This window comes from Mustelus asterias, chromosome 10 (genome assembly GCF_964213995.1).
Source record: "Mustelus asterias chromosome 10, sMusAst1.hap1.1, whole genome shotgun sequence".
Lineage (NCBI taxonomy): Eukaryota > Metazoa > Chordata > Chondrichthyes > Carcharhiniformes > Triakidae > Mustelus > Mustelus asterias.
In genome coordinates, this window is record NC_135810.1 from 106,653,051 (window position 1) to 106,670,366 (window position 17,316).

At 41.2% G+C, this 17,316-nt stretch overlaps 1 protein-coding gene across 4 annotated transcripts in view; it reads right to left on the reverse strand.

The window, feature by feature from the left end:
* The window catches only part of tmem131 (transmembrane protein 131), a 177,892-nt gene that overhangs the window by 134,562 nt on the left and 26,014 nt on the right, over positions 1-17,316 (reverse strand). The window lies entirely within an intron of this gene.

Here is a 17,316-nt window from a genome sequence, read left to right on the forward strand (position 1 = left end):
GACGGGACGTAGAAATAAGCAACTTCTGACTTGAATCACAGCCACTTTATGCATTCCAACTCAGCCAAGGTAAAAAGCGACTAATCACAGCAATTGTGCTTTGGCACAAATCAGAATAACTTACGACCTAGAATATCCAATCTGATTGCAACCCCTGCAAGCTACTATCAACTCTCGCTACATTTATGGGTCAGATTTATCCAGCTGGAGGAACAGCTTATTTCAATAAAAGGCAGAACCTCCCTCCATACTCTAGAAGCTGTTAATCACATTAGTTAACATGCCAAAATGTAACTTTCAACTGATGCTCCAAATTTGTGGGTACTTTCTACTGGTTAATTCAAGCTCTTAAAAACATTGTATCAATTTTATTTTCTTTGGCAAATTCCAACACAGTCACTCAATTCAATTGATGGTTAATAATATTGACAGCCAACTTCTTTCACATAACTTCCACACAGCTACATTTTATTCCTTGTAAATGTGAAGTTCTGAAACAAACATCTGAAAACAATAAACGCTTAAAAAGCAACAGCATTAATATCCAGCATAATCCTGGCTATTACTAATTTTTAAAATCTGATTCACCAATTGCTGCCCACGTCAACTCCAACCTCCACTAACATGCAAACAAAAGAAAAAATGCTGGAAAGTCTCAGCAGGTCTGGCAGCATCTGCAAGGAGAGAAAAGAGCTGAAATTTTGAGTCCAGATGATCCTTTGCCAAAGGTTTTGGCTTTCTCTTCTGGTTTCAGATTCCAGCATCTGCAGTAATTTGCTTTTCTCCACTAGCACGTACATGTTTGAGTATGCAAATCACTCACTTTTCTTGCAGTGTGGAATATTTTGCATGTGAGATTTAACTAGCTTGGCTACTTATGCACCTTTTAATTCTTATTTCATAGAGCTTTGGGCTAGCTCTTCAGATGAGACCACAAGCGAAGAAACTTCAGATCTGGCTGACCAGACAGCTACACAACAAAATATTGAAACAGGCCTCAAACATGAATTGATCGGGACAAAGGCAGCACTGAGCTAAACTAGTTGATGGGTTAATCGCTTCCTTCGAAAGGTAGGATAAATACAGGTCGAGTGCAGAGTTGGTTGGAAGCCAGAAAATATGTTGCACAAGATAATCAAATACTCCCACAGCACAAAATAGTTGCTACAAAGCCAGCACAAGGGGGTGGGGAAGAAAAAACAGATACTGATGATGGGTCAAATGACATTCTGAACCATGCGATTCCAAGGGATAGATTTTCAAAATAACGCCCAGGCGTATAACTGGTGGTGCAGATGGACTGCATGTTAAGGATGGGAAAGATGGTTGAATAATGGAGATGGGATAATAGGTAACAACTCCATAGTTTTCTCAAGCTTTTGAGTTAGAGGGTTACGCTGATTTTTTAGGAAATTAAATGGGTAAAGTCCAAGATTTAGATCATACAATAGGCTGAATGGTCTTTTTGCCTCATGATACACATGTTCCAGGTGGATTAATGAGAAATTAAGTTTACTAATATACTCTGATCACTTGCACGTTGCTACGGTTCACTTCACAGGTCAGAACACAGTTATTCTGTGCACTTAAAACTATTTGGATATCCTTTTCAAAATGCATGTAAATCATACTAAGTAACAAGCTGTCCATGACAAGAGGACCATGAAAAATAAGGAGATCTCTGAATAATGTGGTAGGCAATCAGATTCTTTTCTGTATTCAGCATGGTTGAACTTCATTTCTTGTGATCCCAAGCTTCAAACTCCACAAGTTACCCATTTCAGCTTCATAATATCACCTACCCTCAATTCTTGCCCCTACTTCAGCCACTGCCAGACTTGGTTTCACCAGCACCTCATCCCAGCTGGAATTCCTTGGATACAAGTTTCAACTCATTCAAAAAAGTCTATTTACTTCCTGTTTCGGTAAATGCCTGCTCATGTATCTCAATAAGCTTCATGGCCCAACATGTGAGAAAAATACTTGCCCTGGTTTACAAATCCTTCCTTACTTAAAATCAGTCAACCTCCTCCATCCCAACTCAGCAAAAGGATGTTCACTGCTCAAAATCTGGATTCCTGTGCACCTTTGACTTCAGTGAAAAAAGGCGGTCACCTTGGCCCTATACAAATTCTCACTTTCAAACATTCCTTCAGAACCTATTTCATTAAACACCGCTTTAGTTACCTAAACGCTTGCACTGTTCTGCAGAAATGTATTTTTCTCCCCCCTGCCAACCACTTTGGAACATTCAATATATTAAAAAGGAACTGGTTGCAAGTCCAGGTTGTTCAATGGGAAGTTCATCCATTTCAGTGTATAAAGCAATATTTATAGATATGCAAAGGATTTCTACTTGGTTCCATTCTTACCCTGTTTTAATTAAACAAAACCATACACCACAATAGCAACACAACTCAAAGCATACACTGTTCTTGTTCAGCTGCTTAACACTACCACTAATCTTCAATTAGTTTCTTAAAACTTTGGGCATATTGTTAACTGTCAACCAAATATATGCTGCGTGATGGCACATGAGTGGCTCAATCTTCATAGAGTCATGAATCCAATGGGACACATAAAAATTGACTTGTTCACCTCACTTTTCATCCAGTATTCGTTGCCTGCCAACAGGAATTTTCAACTGGAGTTACTACTCAATAATACTGGTCAACTGGAAACCAGTTTGACTATGCAAAAAACATCTTTGGAACAAATACAACTTGTATTCATAGAAACATAGAAAATAGGAGCAAGAGGCAGCCAGTTGGCTCTTTGAGCCTGTTCTCCCATTCATTATTATCCAACTAAATAGCCTGATTCTGTCCCCCCTCCACCTCCATATACTTTGATCCCCTTTGCCCAAGTGATATATCTAACTGCTTCTTGAAAACAAACAATGTTTTGGCCTCAACTACTTTCTGTGGTAGCGAATTCCACAGGCTGACCACTCAATTTCTCTTCATCTCTATTCTAAGTGACCTGCCCTGTATCCCCTGGTTCTGAACATCCCCACCATCAGGAACATCCTTCCTGCATCTGCTCTTTCTAGCCCCGTTTGAATTTTATAGGGGTTTCCATAAGATTTCCACTTATTCTTCTAAACTCCAGCAAATACAGTCCTCACCAATTCAATCTCTCTTCATATGTCAGTCCTGCCATCCCAGGAATCAGTCTGTACTCCCTCAGATAAAGGAGGCCAAAATTCCAGGTGTGGCCTCACCAAAGTCCTGCACAATTGCAGCAAGACATCCCTTCTCCTGCACTCGAATCCTCTCACTATGAAGGCCAATATACCACTTGTCTTTTTACTGCCTGCTGCACCTGCATGCTTACCTTCAGATACCACTGTATGAGGACATTCAGGTCACGGTGCACATTCCCCTCTCCTAATCTATGGCCAGATAGTAATCTGCCTTCCCATTTTTGCTACCAAAGCAAACGACCTCACATTTATCTAAATTATACAGGCATCTGCCATTCATTTGCCCACTCACTGAACTTGTCCAAATCATACAGATTAATAGAGTTAAAAAAAATGTTCAAAAGTACTTCACCAGGAGATAAAAGGACAAGAGACCAAAAGGCTTGATCAAAGTAGGTTCTAAGAGAGGTCTTAAAAAGGTGGTAGAGAGAATTCCCGAGCTTGGGCAACTGAAGGCATGGTGGCCAATGATGCAGCAATGAAAATGAGACATTTAAAAGAGGTCAGAAATCTGGGATGAGAAGGTCACACAGAAGGGAAAGGCTTTGGTGTGAGGGAAATTCCAAGATCAAGGTGTTGCCAAATTATTTTTTAATTATAAGAATGGATCAGGAGTCTGAAAAGACAAATCCTTTTGACAAAAGTAAGAGGAGAGAACGACAGACACTGGAAATCCAAAAATAAAGATAGAAAGTGCTGGCAACTATTAGGTGAGGCAGCATCTATTTACAATAGAGTGTGTTCATATTTTCATGCATGGACTCTTCCCATACTGGTCAAAAATTATACTCAATCAATATTATTTAAGGAACTGGAGCTGTTAGGGGAACCACCCCTAATCTTGAAGAATTGCTCCTAAATGTCTGATTGTCCTGGATCAATCAAATCCATCTAATATTAACTGACATACGGAAGAAACGAGCTGTATTCATAAGAACATTAGCTTGGAATTTGTGCAAATTTCAATGAACATGCTCCACAATGTGTGATAACTGGAAGGTGTCCCTGCCTGCAACACTTCAACCAAAACTGCATTAAAAGCTTTGTTTGAAGTCTAAATAATTTCTTTGAGTAATAAAAATATTTTAGGGGACTTAATTAACTAACTTTGGAGTGCCCCGAACACTGGAGATCTCCATGGCAAAATCAACAACACAATGCAAGGAGCAGTAGGATTAGTTTGGGCTGTGGGATTTAAAATGTCAAACTGCTGTATCACCACAATATGATTTAGGACACCAAAATCACAGTTGAATTGCATATAGAATACTGAACATTTCTGAAGAAGTCACAAGGGCTCAGGTGACAACAAATTAAAGGGTACTGAAAAAAAATCAGAATCTTGATCTTAGATTACTTCACAGAAAAGCATCAAGTTGCACTCAATCATGAGCAACATTCACAAATTCAGATGGGGGGGGGGGGGGGCGGGGTTGACTAGACAGTTGACTAAAGTCAAAGGGGTACAGATAAAACAAAGAAGATTCCAGTGGAAGAATTTATCAGTTGAGCATTAAGAGGTTGTATCAAGCTACACTGTCTTTGAGAATGAAATCTATTCAACAGACCCACGCAAAATTGCGAATGCCCTCATTTTATAGGTTGTTAAATACAATCACAATGAAAGTGAAGCCATTAAAACTGGAAGTATTTACATCCTTATGATGCCTGAATTAAAGCAATTGGATATCTGGGTAACTCCCAACACACCAATTCTCAAAAGACTCAATTGTGTCGCAGTCAGTGGTGTGAGGCTAATTAGTCCTAACATCCAAACAAAGAAGAAAAGTATTATAAAAATAAAATTCCAAGAAAGTAGATGGAAGACTGGAAGAGTTTTAAAGGAGGAGGAGGGGGGGGGGGGGGGGGGGGGGGGGTGGAATGCATACTCTTGATAATTCAATTTTGTGCTTAAAAATAGTTTGAACTTTCCAATAATTTGAATTAAGTTAACAAAGATGGTGTTTTAAAAGAATAAATGGGATAACATCAAGTAACCAAGTGAATTAAGATCAGATGGCACATCAATTTAATAAAGCAGCTGCCGTAACCCAGAAAACATCTACTCTATTGGGACTTCCAAAATTACTTGGGCCAAACTAAAATCAGTAATCTAATGATTCCATTTTCATCTGCTACTAACAATGTTTTTAAGTTTATTTATTAGTGTCACAAATAGGCTTACGTTAATACTGCAATGACGTTACTGTGAAAATCTGTTACTTTTACCATTTTCTTTTACTTTTGTTGGGCTTTACACCCATATACAAAAGCCAAGTTACAAAGACAAAATACTAGGAATTATATGCAAAATTTCCGAGAACACGAACACGATGACACAATTACTGGGGAAATAGAAGTGACAACAGGACTTCTATCAACACTACAATTACATCTTCAACAAAAACAGACAACTTTCAAATTTGCCAAAGGGTTTTTATTTTACACTGAATGTGCTCATTTACTGAAAAAGAGGGTTTTTAAAAATCAATAATGCCACCTGAATGCCAGTCTCTTGAAAATTAGCCATTTGAAAATAAAAGTCCAGCAAAGTCAGATTGTCATACTAGTCTTCTGTTGCCACCCTCTTCTATGGGCAGCGATATACATAACGTGCTTTGGCAGCGATTCAGTGCATGCAGAGGTGTCAATCTCATGATATGTTCCAACAGGAGATTCAATGGCAGAGATTAGTCATGAAGAAAAACAGGCTGAAAGAAAGGCTTGCATTTATATAGCCCTGCCATGAACTCAGGATAAAGCTAGTGAAGTAGATTTGGAGTGTAGCCACTATTGAAAGGTAGAAAGGCAGCAGCCAATTTACACACCAACGTCTACAAATAGCAATATGCTTAATGACCAGATAACATTTTTAGTGATATTGATTGGAGGGATAAATCTAGAACACCAGGGAGAACAGCAGCAAAATACTGCAGATGCAGGAAGTTTTTTTAAAAATGTGTTGCAAAGAGTCAGTGGGTACGTGGGAAGAGAAACAGTTTATGTTTCAAGTCAAATACAAGTATTCTTTGGAACTGAAGTAGTTCACATACCCCTGCTCTCCTTAATGCTGGTGCCATGGAATATTTAACATCAACATCTCAAAACTGAAAGCACCCAAGACAATACAGTAATCCCTCCATACTTAGAGAGCAATCTAGTCTCCCTGGCAGGAAGTGTGACCAGCTGCAGTTCCTCACAGGCCGCATTGTTCAGTTGGAGCAGCAGATGGACACACTGTGGAGCATACAGGGGGGCAGAGAAAGAGATAGACACTAGTTACAGGGAGGTTGTCACACAACAGGTTCAGTCGTCACACAACAGGTTCAGTCAGATAGATGGGTGACTGTCAGGAGAGGCAGGCAGGTAGTGCAGGGGTCTCCAGTGGCTATTCCCCTTCCAAACAGGTATACCATTTTGGATACTGTTGAGGGGGATAGCCTGTCAGGGGGAGATACCAGCAGCAGCCAGGCCTGTGGCACCACACCTGGTTCTACAGTAGAGCAGGGTCGGGGAAAGAGCAAGCGAGCAGTAGTAATATGGATTCACTAGTTAGAGGCACGGACAGGCATTTCTGTGGCTGTAATCGAGACTCCAGGATGGTGTGTCGCCTCCTGGTGCCAGGGTCAAGGGCGTCTCTGAGCAGTTGCAGGAGATTCTTAAGGGGGTGGGTGAGCAGCCAGAAATCGTTGTAACAACGACACAGGTAGGAAAAGGGATGAGGTCCTGAAGTGTGAATATAGAGAGTTAGGCAGGAGGCTAAAGTGCAGGGCCTCGAAGGTAGTAATTTCTGCACTACTACCAGTGGCACGTGCTAGTGAGAGTAGGAATAGGAAGATTAGGCAGATGAACGTGTGGCTTGAGAGCTGGTGCAGGGATTTAGACTTTTGGATCATTGGGATCTCTTCTGGCTGACACGACGATGACAGCACATAAGTTTGAGAGCACATTAAATAGTGAAGGCAGTGTCAGTAATCCTAGTACCGGACAGAGAGAGCAAGGGAAGTCCGGATTAAACTGCATTTACTTCAATGCAAGAGGCCTGACGGGCAAGGCAGATGAACTCAGGGCATGGATGGGTACATGGGACGAGGATATTATAGCTAGTCCTGAAACATGGCTAAGGACGGACATGACTGGCAGCTCAATGTTCCAGGGTACAGAGGCTGTAGGAAAGATAGAACAGGAGGTAAGAGAGGAGGGAGAGTTGCACTTTTGATTAAGGAAAACATCATGGCAGAGTATACTGAGGGGATATATCTCAGAGTTCGCCCACTGAGTCTATATGAATTGAACTGAGAAATAAGGGAGAAATCACTTTGATAGGATTGTACTATAGGTTCCCAAATAGCAGGAAGTTGAGGAGGAAATACGTAAGGAGATTACAGATAGCTCCAAGAAAAATAGGGTGATAATAGTAGGGGATTTTAACTTCCCCAACATTGACTGGGACAGCCATAGTATTAGAGGGTTGGATGGAGAGAAATTTATTGAGTGTATTCAGGAGGAATTTCTCATTCAGTATGTGGATGGCCCGACTAGACGGGGGCAAAATTTGACCTCCTCTTGGGAAATAAGGAAGGGCAGGTGACAAAAGCGTTAGTGAGGGATCACTTTGGTACCAGTGACCACAATTTCATTAGTTTTAAGATAGCTATGGAGATTGATAGGTCTGGCCCAAAAGTTAAAATTCTAAATTGGGGCAAGGCCAATTTTGATGCTATCAGGCAGCAACTTTCAACAGTTAATTGGGGGTGTCTGTGGGAAGGTAAAGGGACGTCTGGTAAGTGGGAGGCTTTCAAAAGTGTGTTAGCCAGAGTTCAGGGGAAGCACATTCCTTTCAGAGTAAAGGCCAAGGCTAGTAGAAGTAGGAAATCCTGGATGATTCGGGATATTGAGGACCTGGTCAAGATGAGGAAGGAGGCACATGACGTGCATAAGCAGCTAGGATCAAGCGGATTCCTTGGAGTATAGAGGGTGCAGGAGTAGAGTTGAGAGAAATTGGGAGGGCAAAAAAGGGACACGAGATTGTTTTGGCAGATAAGGCAAAGGAGAATCCAAAAAGCTTCTACAAATACAAAGGGCAAAAGAGTAACTAGGAAGAGAGTAGGACCTCTTGAGGATCAACAAAGTCATCTATGTGCGGATCCACAAGAGATGGGCGGGATCCTAAATGAATATTTCTCATTAGTATTTACTGTTGAGAAAAGCATGGATGTTAGGGAACTTGGGGAAATAAATAGTGATGCCTTGAGGAGTGTACATATAACAGAAGGATGAGCTGGAAGTCAAAGTGTATCAAGGTAGATAAATCCCCGGGACCTGATGAAGTGTATCCCAGGACATCGTGGGAGGCTAGGGAGGAAATTGCGGGTCCCCTAGCAGAGATATTTGAATCATCGATAGTCACAGGTGAGATGCCTGAAGATTGGAGGGTGGCAAATGTTGTGCCTTTGTTTAAGAAAGGCTGCAGGGAAAAGCCTGGAAACTACAGGCCAAAGAGCCTCACATCTGTAGTGGGTAAGTTGTTAGAAGATATTGAGAAACAGGATCTACAGGCATTTAGAGAGGCAAGGACTGATTAGGGACAGTCAGCATGGCTGAGAGAGTGGAAAATCATGTCTCAAATTTAATTGAGTTTTTTGAAGGGGTAACCAAGAAGGTAGATGAGGGCAGTGCAGTTGATGTTGTCTACATGGGCTTTAGCAAGGCCTTTGACAAGGTACCACATAGTAGGTTGTTGCATAAAGTTAAATCTCACGGGATCCAGGGTGAACTAGCCAAATGGATACAAAATTGGCTTGATGACAGAAGCCAGAGGGGGATTGTAGACGGTTGTTTTTTTAAACTGGAGGCCTGTGACCATTAGTGTGCCTCAGGGATCGGTGCTGGGTCCACTGTTATTTGTCATTTATCTTAATGATTGGGATGAGAATTTAGTAGGCATGGTTAGTAAGTTTGCAGATGACACCAAGATTGGTGGCATAGTGGACTGTGAAGAAGGTTATCTAGGATTGCAATGGGATCTTGATCAATTGGGCCAGTGGACTGACGAATAGCAGATGGAGTTGAATTTAGATAAATGGGAGGTGATGCATTTTGGTAGATTGAACCAGGGCAGGACTTAGTCAGGGTGTTGGGGAGAGTTACAGAACAAAGAGATCTAGGGGTACATGTTCATAGCTCCTTGAAAGTGGAGTCACAGGTGGACAGAGTGGTGAAGGCGGCATTCGGCATGCTTGGTTTCATCAGTCAGAACATTGAATACAGGAGTTGGGACGTCTTGTTGAAGTTGTACAAGACATTGGTAAGGCCACATGAGCAATGCTATGTACAGTTCTGGTCACCCTATTATAGAAAGAATATTATTAAACTAGAAAGAGTGCAGAAAAGATTTACTAGGATGCTACCGGGACTTAATGGTTTGCGTTATAAGGAGAGGCTGGATAGATTGGGACTTTTTCCTCAGGGGTGTAGGAGGCTGAGGGGTGATCTTATAGAGGTCTATAAAATAATGAGCGGCATAGATCAGCTAGATAGCAATATCTTTTCCCAAAAGTAGGGGGGGTCTAAAATTAGAGGGCATAGGTTTAAGGTAAGAGGGGAGAGATACAAAAGGGTCCAGAGAGGCAATTTTTTTCCCCCACCAGAGGGTGGTGAGTGTCTGGAATAAGCTGCCAGAAGTAGTAGAGGTGGGTACAATTTTGTCTTTTTAAAAAGAGTTTAGACAGTTACATGGGTAATATAGGTATAGAAGGACATGGGCAATTGGGACTAGCTTAGGGGTTACAAAAAGGGGTGGCATGGACAAGTTGGGCCGAAGGGCCTGTTTCCATGCTGCAACCTCTGACTCTACTGGACTAGAGTGGCAGCCTAAGTTCCTGTACTTGGGTTTCTGGAGTGGGATTGGAAGCCTTTTGAATCTAAGTGTGCTCCAAATGAGCTCAATCATCAATTCACTTCAATTGCCAGCCCTATTCTTGATGTTAACCACAGATATTTTATTTAGTTCTATTTACCTTTCTGCTGTCATTGAGCTAATGAAGCCAGCTCTCTACATTGAAGATCAGAACAGTGAAATTAGCTGGTCTGAGGTAACTCAATTGCATTATGACATATTTTCAATGATATTAGATTAAAAAGGAGCATCCCGAGATCAACAACCATCATTGCAGGAAAGTGCACGTAGGTGATTGTGGAGAACCGGCTTCACAGACTCCACGCCAGCAGCAATGCAAGTAGAGCTACGTCAACTTTTGTGAGAATATCTGAGGTTAAGACGGGACTAAGAAACAAAAGCAAGTTAATATTCAAGCTGTGAAACTAGTGCCGGACATTGTTCAACGCTGAATTGTGGTGATGTGTCATTGGCCAAAAAAATGACACCCTCCTCAAGACAATCTAATGCAGCACACCACCCTGGGTTCTGACGCTATTAATTCAGATGCCAAACTATGCTTACTTGGCAGATTTTCTGCCTGCCCCAAGGCTTCAATCCCTTTCATGCTGGCCTTTAAACCTCCCTAAAAGCCAAAAGGAAAGCTGACCAAATCTACATCTGGGGCTGTTAATGATACACAGTAGCTGACTCAACAATGCGGGCATCCCAACGTATTCCAGTTCTTAAAACATTTTAAAAGTAATATACACCAAAATTGGTGTCAGTACTTAAATACCGTCTTACTGGGAATTTAACAAATGAAAATCTGAAAATGAAAATAACGTTTCAAATTTAACTGCAACACTAAGGTAGGTGGAGCAGAAACATGCTGCCAGTAGTAAACAGTTGGAGCATTTGATCCCTTCTGTCAGTGTTCAGTGTAATGCCAGTTCAAAGCCAGGCATTTCACAAGAGATAAAAATAAAACAATTCCAAGTTGCTGCTATCCCTCTCCGAAACTTGCTCAGGACGTCAGCAGAACTTGGGAGAGCAGGCGAAAGGAAAATACTGTAAACCGGGGAAATCTGAAATAAAAATAAAGAGCAAAAATACTGGCAACACTCAGCGGGTCAAGCAGCATTTGTTGAGTGAAAGCATTTGCACTTTGATGACCTTCAGTCATCTCAGGTCAGATGCTGCGTGACCTGCCGAATATTCCAGCTGCTCTCGATCGAGAGGTTGGGTCACATATCAGGAAGGAGGAGGATTAGATCATGAAACTTCAGGTCATCAGCCTGGCAGCATTCACAATGGCTGACGTGCAAACCAAAATATTGTTAGCATTTTAATCTCAACTCTTCCATAGACAAGCCTCGCTTGATCACAGGAGCGTTGCTGGCACTGTAATGTGTCTAGCAGACAATAAGTGACATTAAGTATCAATAAGTTTACAATTTCAATCTTCAAAATTCTTGGTTACAAAGACTCAGTTCAAGCATCGGATTTTAATCCACAATCCACTCTCCTTTTCCACAAAAAAAAGTGGCTCGTGTCTTACAGATTGGACAATGTCATTCATCCAGAATGCACACCAAAAAAAGAGGGCAAAGTTATTCCCAGTAAATTTCCACTTGTCTCATACTAAAGGAAAGACAGGTTTATAGAGAGGGGAGAGAGTGAGAGCTGGTATTAACTTTAAAACTTGTTCAAAATCTTTATCTTGGTTATTCCTGACATTTAAGCAGTTTTGTCACTGTAATATTAGCGTCTGCACTGGCATCAAAAAGCATAAATTTTTTTTAAAGTGATCAGCCCAAGGGCATTTTTATAAGAAACTTGTTTTAAAAAAAAGAAATCAGTGTGTTTAGTGGCCCAGTGCAACACTTAGAGCATGAGCCTGTCTATATGGCCAGAACTCTACCACCTTGCCCGCCACACAACTGGCACGGGCAAGGGTCTGACAACGGAAATCTCCGTTGACCTCTGGCAGGAATTTTCGGTCTCGCCTGAGTGAGGCTGTAATATCCCACCCTACGTCAGAAAGCAATTTCAATGGACTGAAAAGCTTGAGAATGCACTGAAAGATGCTACATAAGTCAATACCAACTGAAACAGTACCTTCAAAATGGGCCACATCTAATACAGGTAGCAATGTACCAAAATATTTCCCGTCTGGAAGTGAAAGGCAAAACACTCATGCTGCCTATTTTTTCCTCCCCCACACACTGCCAGGAAAAAAGATACGTAATACAAATTTCAAAACCAAAAGATGATTACATATTTAGCTAGTATTTATACAGCTTGTTGCTAAATGCATAGTTGATGCCATTAATTGCAGGGTAACTGCACTATAATTTTATTGTTCATAGCAACTTAAAATCAGTACTTTTATAGGCTATTTATAACGCCGATTCTGCAACAATACATACGGAGGGCAATTTCAACTTGGTAAGTAGTGTGAAATTGAGGTTGTATGCCAAACTCCCGGAACAACGGTTCTACTCAACCCAGTCCCAGAAAGCAGAAATGCCCTCAAAGCATCCCTGATGAGGTCAAACACCCCTACCAACTCTGGGAGACACCAGGCACCAAACATCTCAGAAGACCTCATCAGGAGTGTGCAGAGGGAGTGCACAAACAAACGACCTTTAAGCATCAGCTGCCACACATGGCCCAGTGTGCAGATTGTGCACTGGATTTATCTCACAATACTGAACCCACTGCAACAGAATGGAACCAGGTCACTCTTGATCAAGGGACTGCCCGAGAAAAGGGGAATATCAAGCTAGCGGCAATAATTAGAATAGCAAAAGACTATTAAGCCTGTTATTAGTTACAACCATCCACCTACACAATAAATTCCTCAAAGTCTTCTCACTCCATAAACCCATCTATTTCCCTTGAACTGCAATTCATCTCAGTCCTTCCTGGCATTTTACAAAAACAAAAGTTTCACTCAATTTTCTCCCAACTTTACCAAAATAACCCTATGCATTAGTTGACTTCAGCCTCTTTTTTTTCAAGGTTAATTTGAACTAGCATTTAAAAGTTACAAGCCATAATTGTTTCTCAGAATGAAACAAGGATGTTGGCGGCAATCAAAGTTGCTTGGAGAGTTGACCAAAAATGTAGATTTGAAATGGTGAAGATGTCAAGGATGTCGGCACCCACTTGCCCCTTTAAAGGATATTAACTAGATTTTAGAAGATCAACTCAATGTGCTTGCTCTTTCAAATGGTCTGTGCATGAATCGTTAGTTAATTTCTATAAGTAAATGAGTGGTCCATAGGTAAATCAAACTAAGAATTATTCTTAAAGAAAAATTCCAGGGGCAATTCGATTCAGTAAAAACCAACCCAAAACTTTACCTCGCATTAGATGCATGTAAGAAAATATTGAAGTAACTAATGAAAATAAAGGCCAGTATGCAAATCAAACTAGTTTCTCTACATATAAAGACAAATTCACAACATTTGTAATTAGGGAGCCACATTGTAAAGTCAATCTGCAACACAAACTGCCACTGTTCAATTTGCTACATTTACATTGCAGGTCAGTTCCTACAGCAACCATGTCAAAACAATATGTACATGTTTGCCAAGTTGCTAAAGTTGGAATCAGTGACCATTAAAGCTGATACTTCAGAATGACTACAAAAGTCCTCGTTTAGAAATGACGAAACCACTCGCACTGGAGGTAAGACGCACCTTAATGAATCAGCCTGATGAGAGCCTCTTATGATGAGACACTTTATTTATGCTGTCAGTGCAGACATATGTCAAAGTCAACTATTCTAATGGCAAGCATCATTCCTAGGACCCAAGTGCTTAAAACCTTCAGCTGTATCATATGCATTTTATTTTTCTGACCTTCACAGAATTCCTACAGTGCAGAAGGCCATTCAGCCCATACGCCCCCCCACCCCCCCCAATCCCTCCATTCAAGTCACTTGATTTAACCCTTTGTGCCATGGTAACTTTCTGGTTAGTGCGCGCTGTACTTCTTCCAAGGTGCAGTGCCCAGAAATGTGCACAGCAGTCCAGATGTAATCAAACCAGGACATTATAGTTAAGCAATAATCACACCTCTTAACAGATACCACTATGGAGTTTACAGCATCCGCTGTCAAAATTAGATACTACATTAAACAGTTTGAAAGCTTAACAGAAGAAGCAGCCATATTTATGCCATTATTAAGTGCAACTGCAACCCTCCTTGCATTGCAGAATTTATTCCACATTATTTGGCAAGAACTGTAAAACCTGCACTAAGTGTATTTGAAGTGTACGATAAGCCAAAACTCTCAATTGCAGCTGTAGGTTCAATGGCAGCTTTCGTAGGAAATCTATCCAAACAGGTCTAGCCAGAACCCTTATCAGACAGATTAAAGTTGCCGGCAAACTGCACACTTTTATAAATTTTTGAGAAATTTGATCTGCCCAAATTTAACCAAAGTAATGTGAAATGTTTGCCCTGGGCAACAAAGCAAAGCAATCGCCATAGTAACAATACGAAAAAGGACTACTGTATCAGGACCTCTTAAAAGCATTGCTAAAGTAATGAATCCTACATCAAAATCACGCATTCCACCCAAACCTTTCCCCGCCTCATTTCCCTGTGGAAAAATACCAAAACATACCAGAGTCACACATTTCCTCAGTCTTTCACTCGGGTAACAGTATATAACTTGTGTGCTATTTACACTGAACTGAAATCTATTCTTTTCAACAGCAAGACTGCCTATGTTTACTTATGGAATAGCTACCTCTATCCCCACCTCCAGACCCAATTTTACAAAGCTGTCTTTGCCAGCCTCTCGATTGTTCCCCAAGACAAATTGAAACATGTTCCTCTTTAACAAACTGAAATTACAACACTCAGATTGCACAGCCAGTGGCTGGAACACAAGAAAGGATTCAGGTTTGATCACCAGCATATACCAGGTACACCAAGATAGACTAGGAATGCCGCAGATTAGCCTTAGGATCAACAAATGGAAACTTAAGCACGGTTCCTGAACTCGAGTGCTATGTAATAATTCAGTGCACGTGTACATCCCAGTTTAGAATGTGATTGGGTGCATTATAAATTGTTTTCCAGACAACTGCCTGTTGACATTTGTCACCAAGACTCAAGGCAAGTAACAAAGCACTTGGAAAGGCCAACAGAAAGCAACAGTGAATCACTCACAAGCCAGAGCTCATTGCCTTCAGGAGAATATTCAAGGGATAAAATTGACATGGAGCAATATTAGATCTCAACCCTGCCAAATTTACTTTACTGAAATGGGTTTCTCCTCACAAATCTGCAAGTTTATAGAATATATTTGCTAATTGAAGTCTGCCAAGTTATTTACCAAGTCAACAAAATGTCATGAATGATGGCAATCAAAGCTGGCGACTTGGACATCCACAAACCATATGTCAAACGAGCTGAACTGGAAACTACCAATCTTGCCACCATTAACTTCCTATTAGACACAAACATACAAAAAAAAACTGCAGTGGATAACACAGCTAAACCTAAATAATTTAAGAAAAATAGAAGTCAGAGTAAGCTATACAGTCCTGAGCCTCTGCCACCATTCAATACCATCATGGTTGATCTTCACCATCCCACCCCTTGGTTCATCAAGGGATCAAAAATGCATCAGCCTCAGAAACATTGGCACATCTGGGCTAGAAAATTCCAAAGATTCACCAGTTCCAAGTGATCGCAGTGCCTGTGTTCTAGATTTCCTAAGTAGGGAAACAATCAAAGAAGAAAATTACAGCACAGGGACAGGCCCTTCGGCCCTCCAAGCCTGCACCGAGCATGCTGCCCAACTGAACTAAAGCCCCCTACCCTTCCGGGGACCATATCCCTCTATTCCCATCCTATTCATGTATTTGTCAAGACACCCCTGAAAAGTCACTATCGTATCTGCTTCCACTACCTCCTCCGGCAGCAAGTCCCAGGCACCCACTACCCTCTGTGTAAAAAGCTTGCCTTGTACATCTTCTTTAAACCTTGCCCCTCGCACCTTAAAACTATGCACCTTGGGAAAAAACTTCTGACTATCCACTCTGTCCATGTCTCTCAATCTTGTAGACTTCTTTCAGGTTGCCCCTCAACCTCCATCATTCCAGTGAGAACAAACCAAGTTTCTCCAACCTCTCCTCATAGCTAATGCCCTCCATACCAGGCAACATCCCGGTAAATCTTTTCTGTACCCTCTTCAGAGCCTCCACATCCTCCTGGTAGTGTGGCGACCAGAATTGAACATCATATTCCAAGTGTAGCATAACTGAGGTTCTATAAAGCTGCAACATGACTTGCCAATTTTTAAACTCAGTGCCCCGGCCAATGAAGGCAAGCATGCCGTATGCCTTCTTGACTACCTTCTCCACCTGCATTGCCAGGTGCAGTATCTACTCTGTTAAACCCCTTCAAAATCTTGAACGTTTCAATATGATTACTTCTCATTCTTCTGAACTCCAGAGTTTAAGCCCAATTTACTTGGCTTCATCATTGCTCATCCCATGTACCAATCTTGTGTTACCTCTCTGCACCATTACTCAGATTATGGACACCAATACAGTACACAGTGCTCCAGGTATGATCTGAGCAAAACCTGCAAAAAGACTTTCGTTCTTGTATTCCAATTCTTTTGCAATAAAGGTCAATATGCGATTTGTCTTCCTAATTGCATGCCACACTTGCATGCTAACTTTAGATTCCTTGTACAAGTGCAAAGTCCCTCTGAACGTCAGCCATAGAATCAGAGAACGGTTGCCTTCTGTGCTTTAACCATTTGGCCCGTCATGCAAGTTCCTCGTCCCATTACCCCATCCTTTGCCCCTTAATCCTACAAATGTTCTCCTTTTCACACAACTGTCCAATTCTCTTTTGAAAGCTACAACTGAATCTGCCTCCACAACATTCTCAGATATACATTCAGATCCTAACACTTATGTCCACAGCAAGAAGTCTCACAACACCAGGTTGAAGTCCAACAGGTTTATTTGGAATCACGAGCTTGAGGAGCACTGCTCCTTCATCAGGTGAGTGGAAAGGTAGGTTTCACCAACACGGCATATATAGACACAGGCACAATTGCAAGATAATGGTTGGAATGCAAGTCTTTTATCAAACAGGAATTCCCTTTTGTAAAATCACATCGACTTTGTCGGATCACACTATGATTTTCTAAATGCGTTAATACTTGCTCAATAATAGATTCCAGCATTTG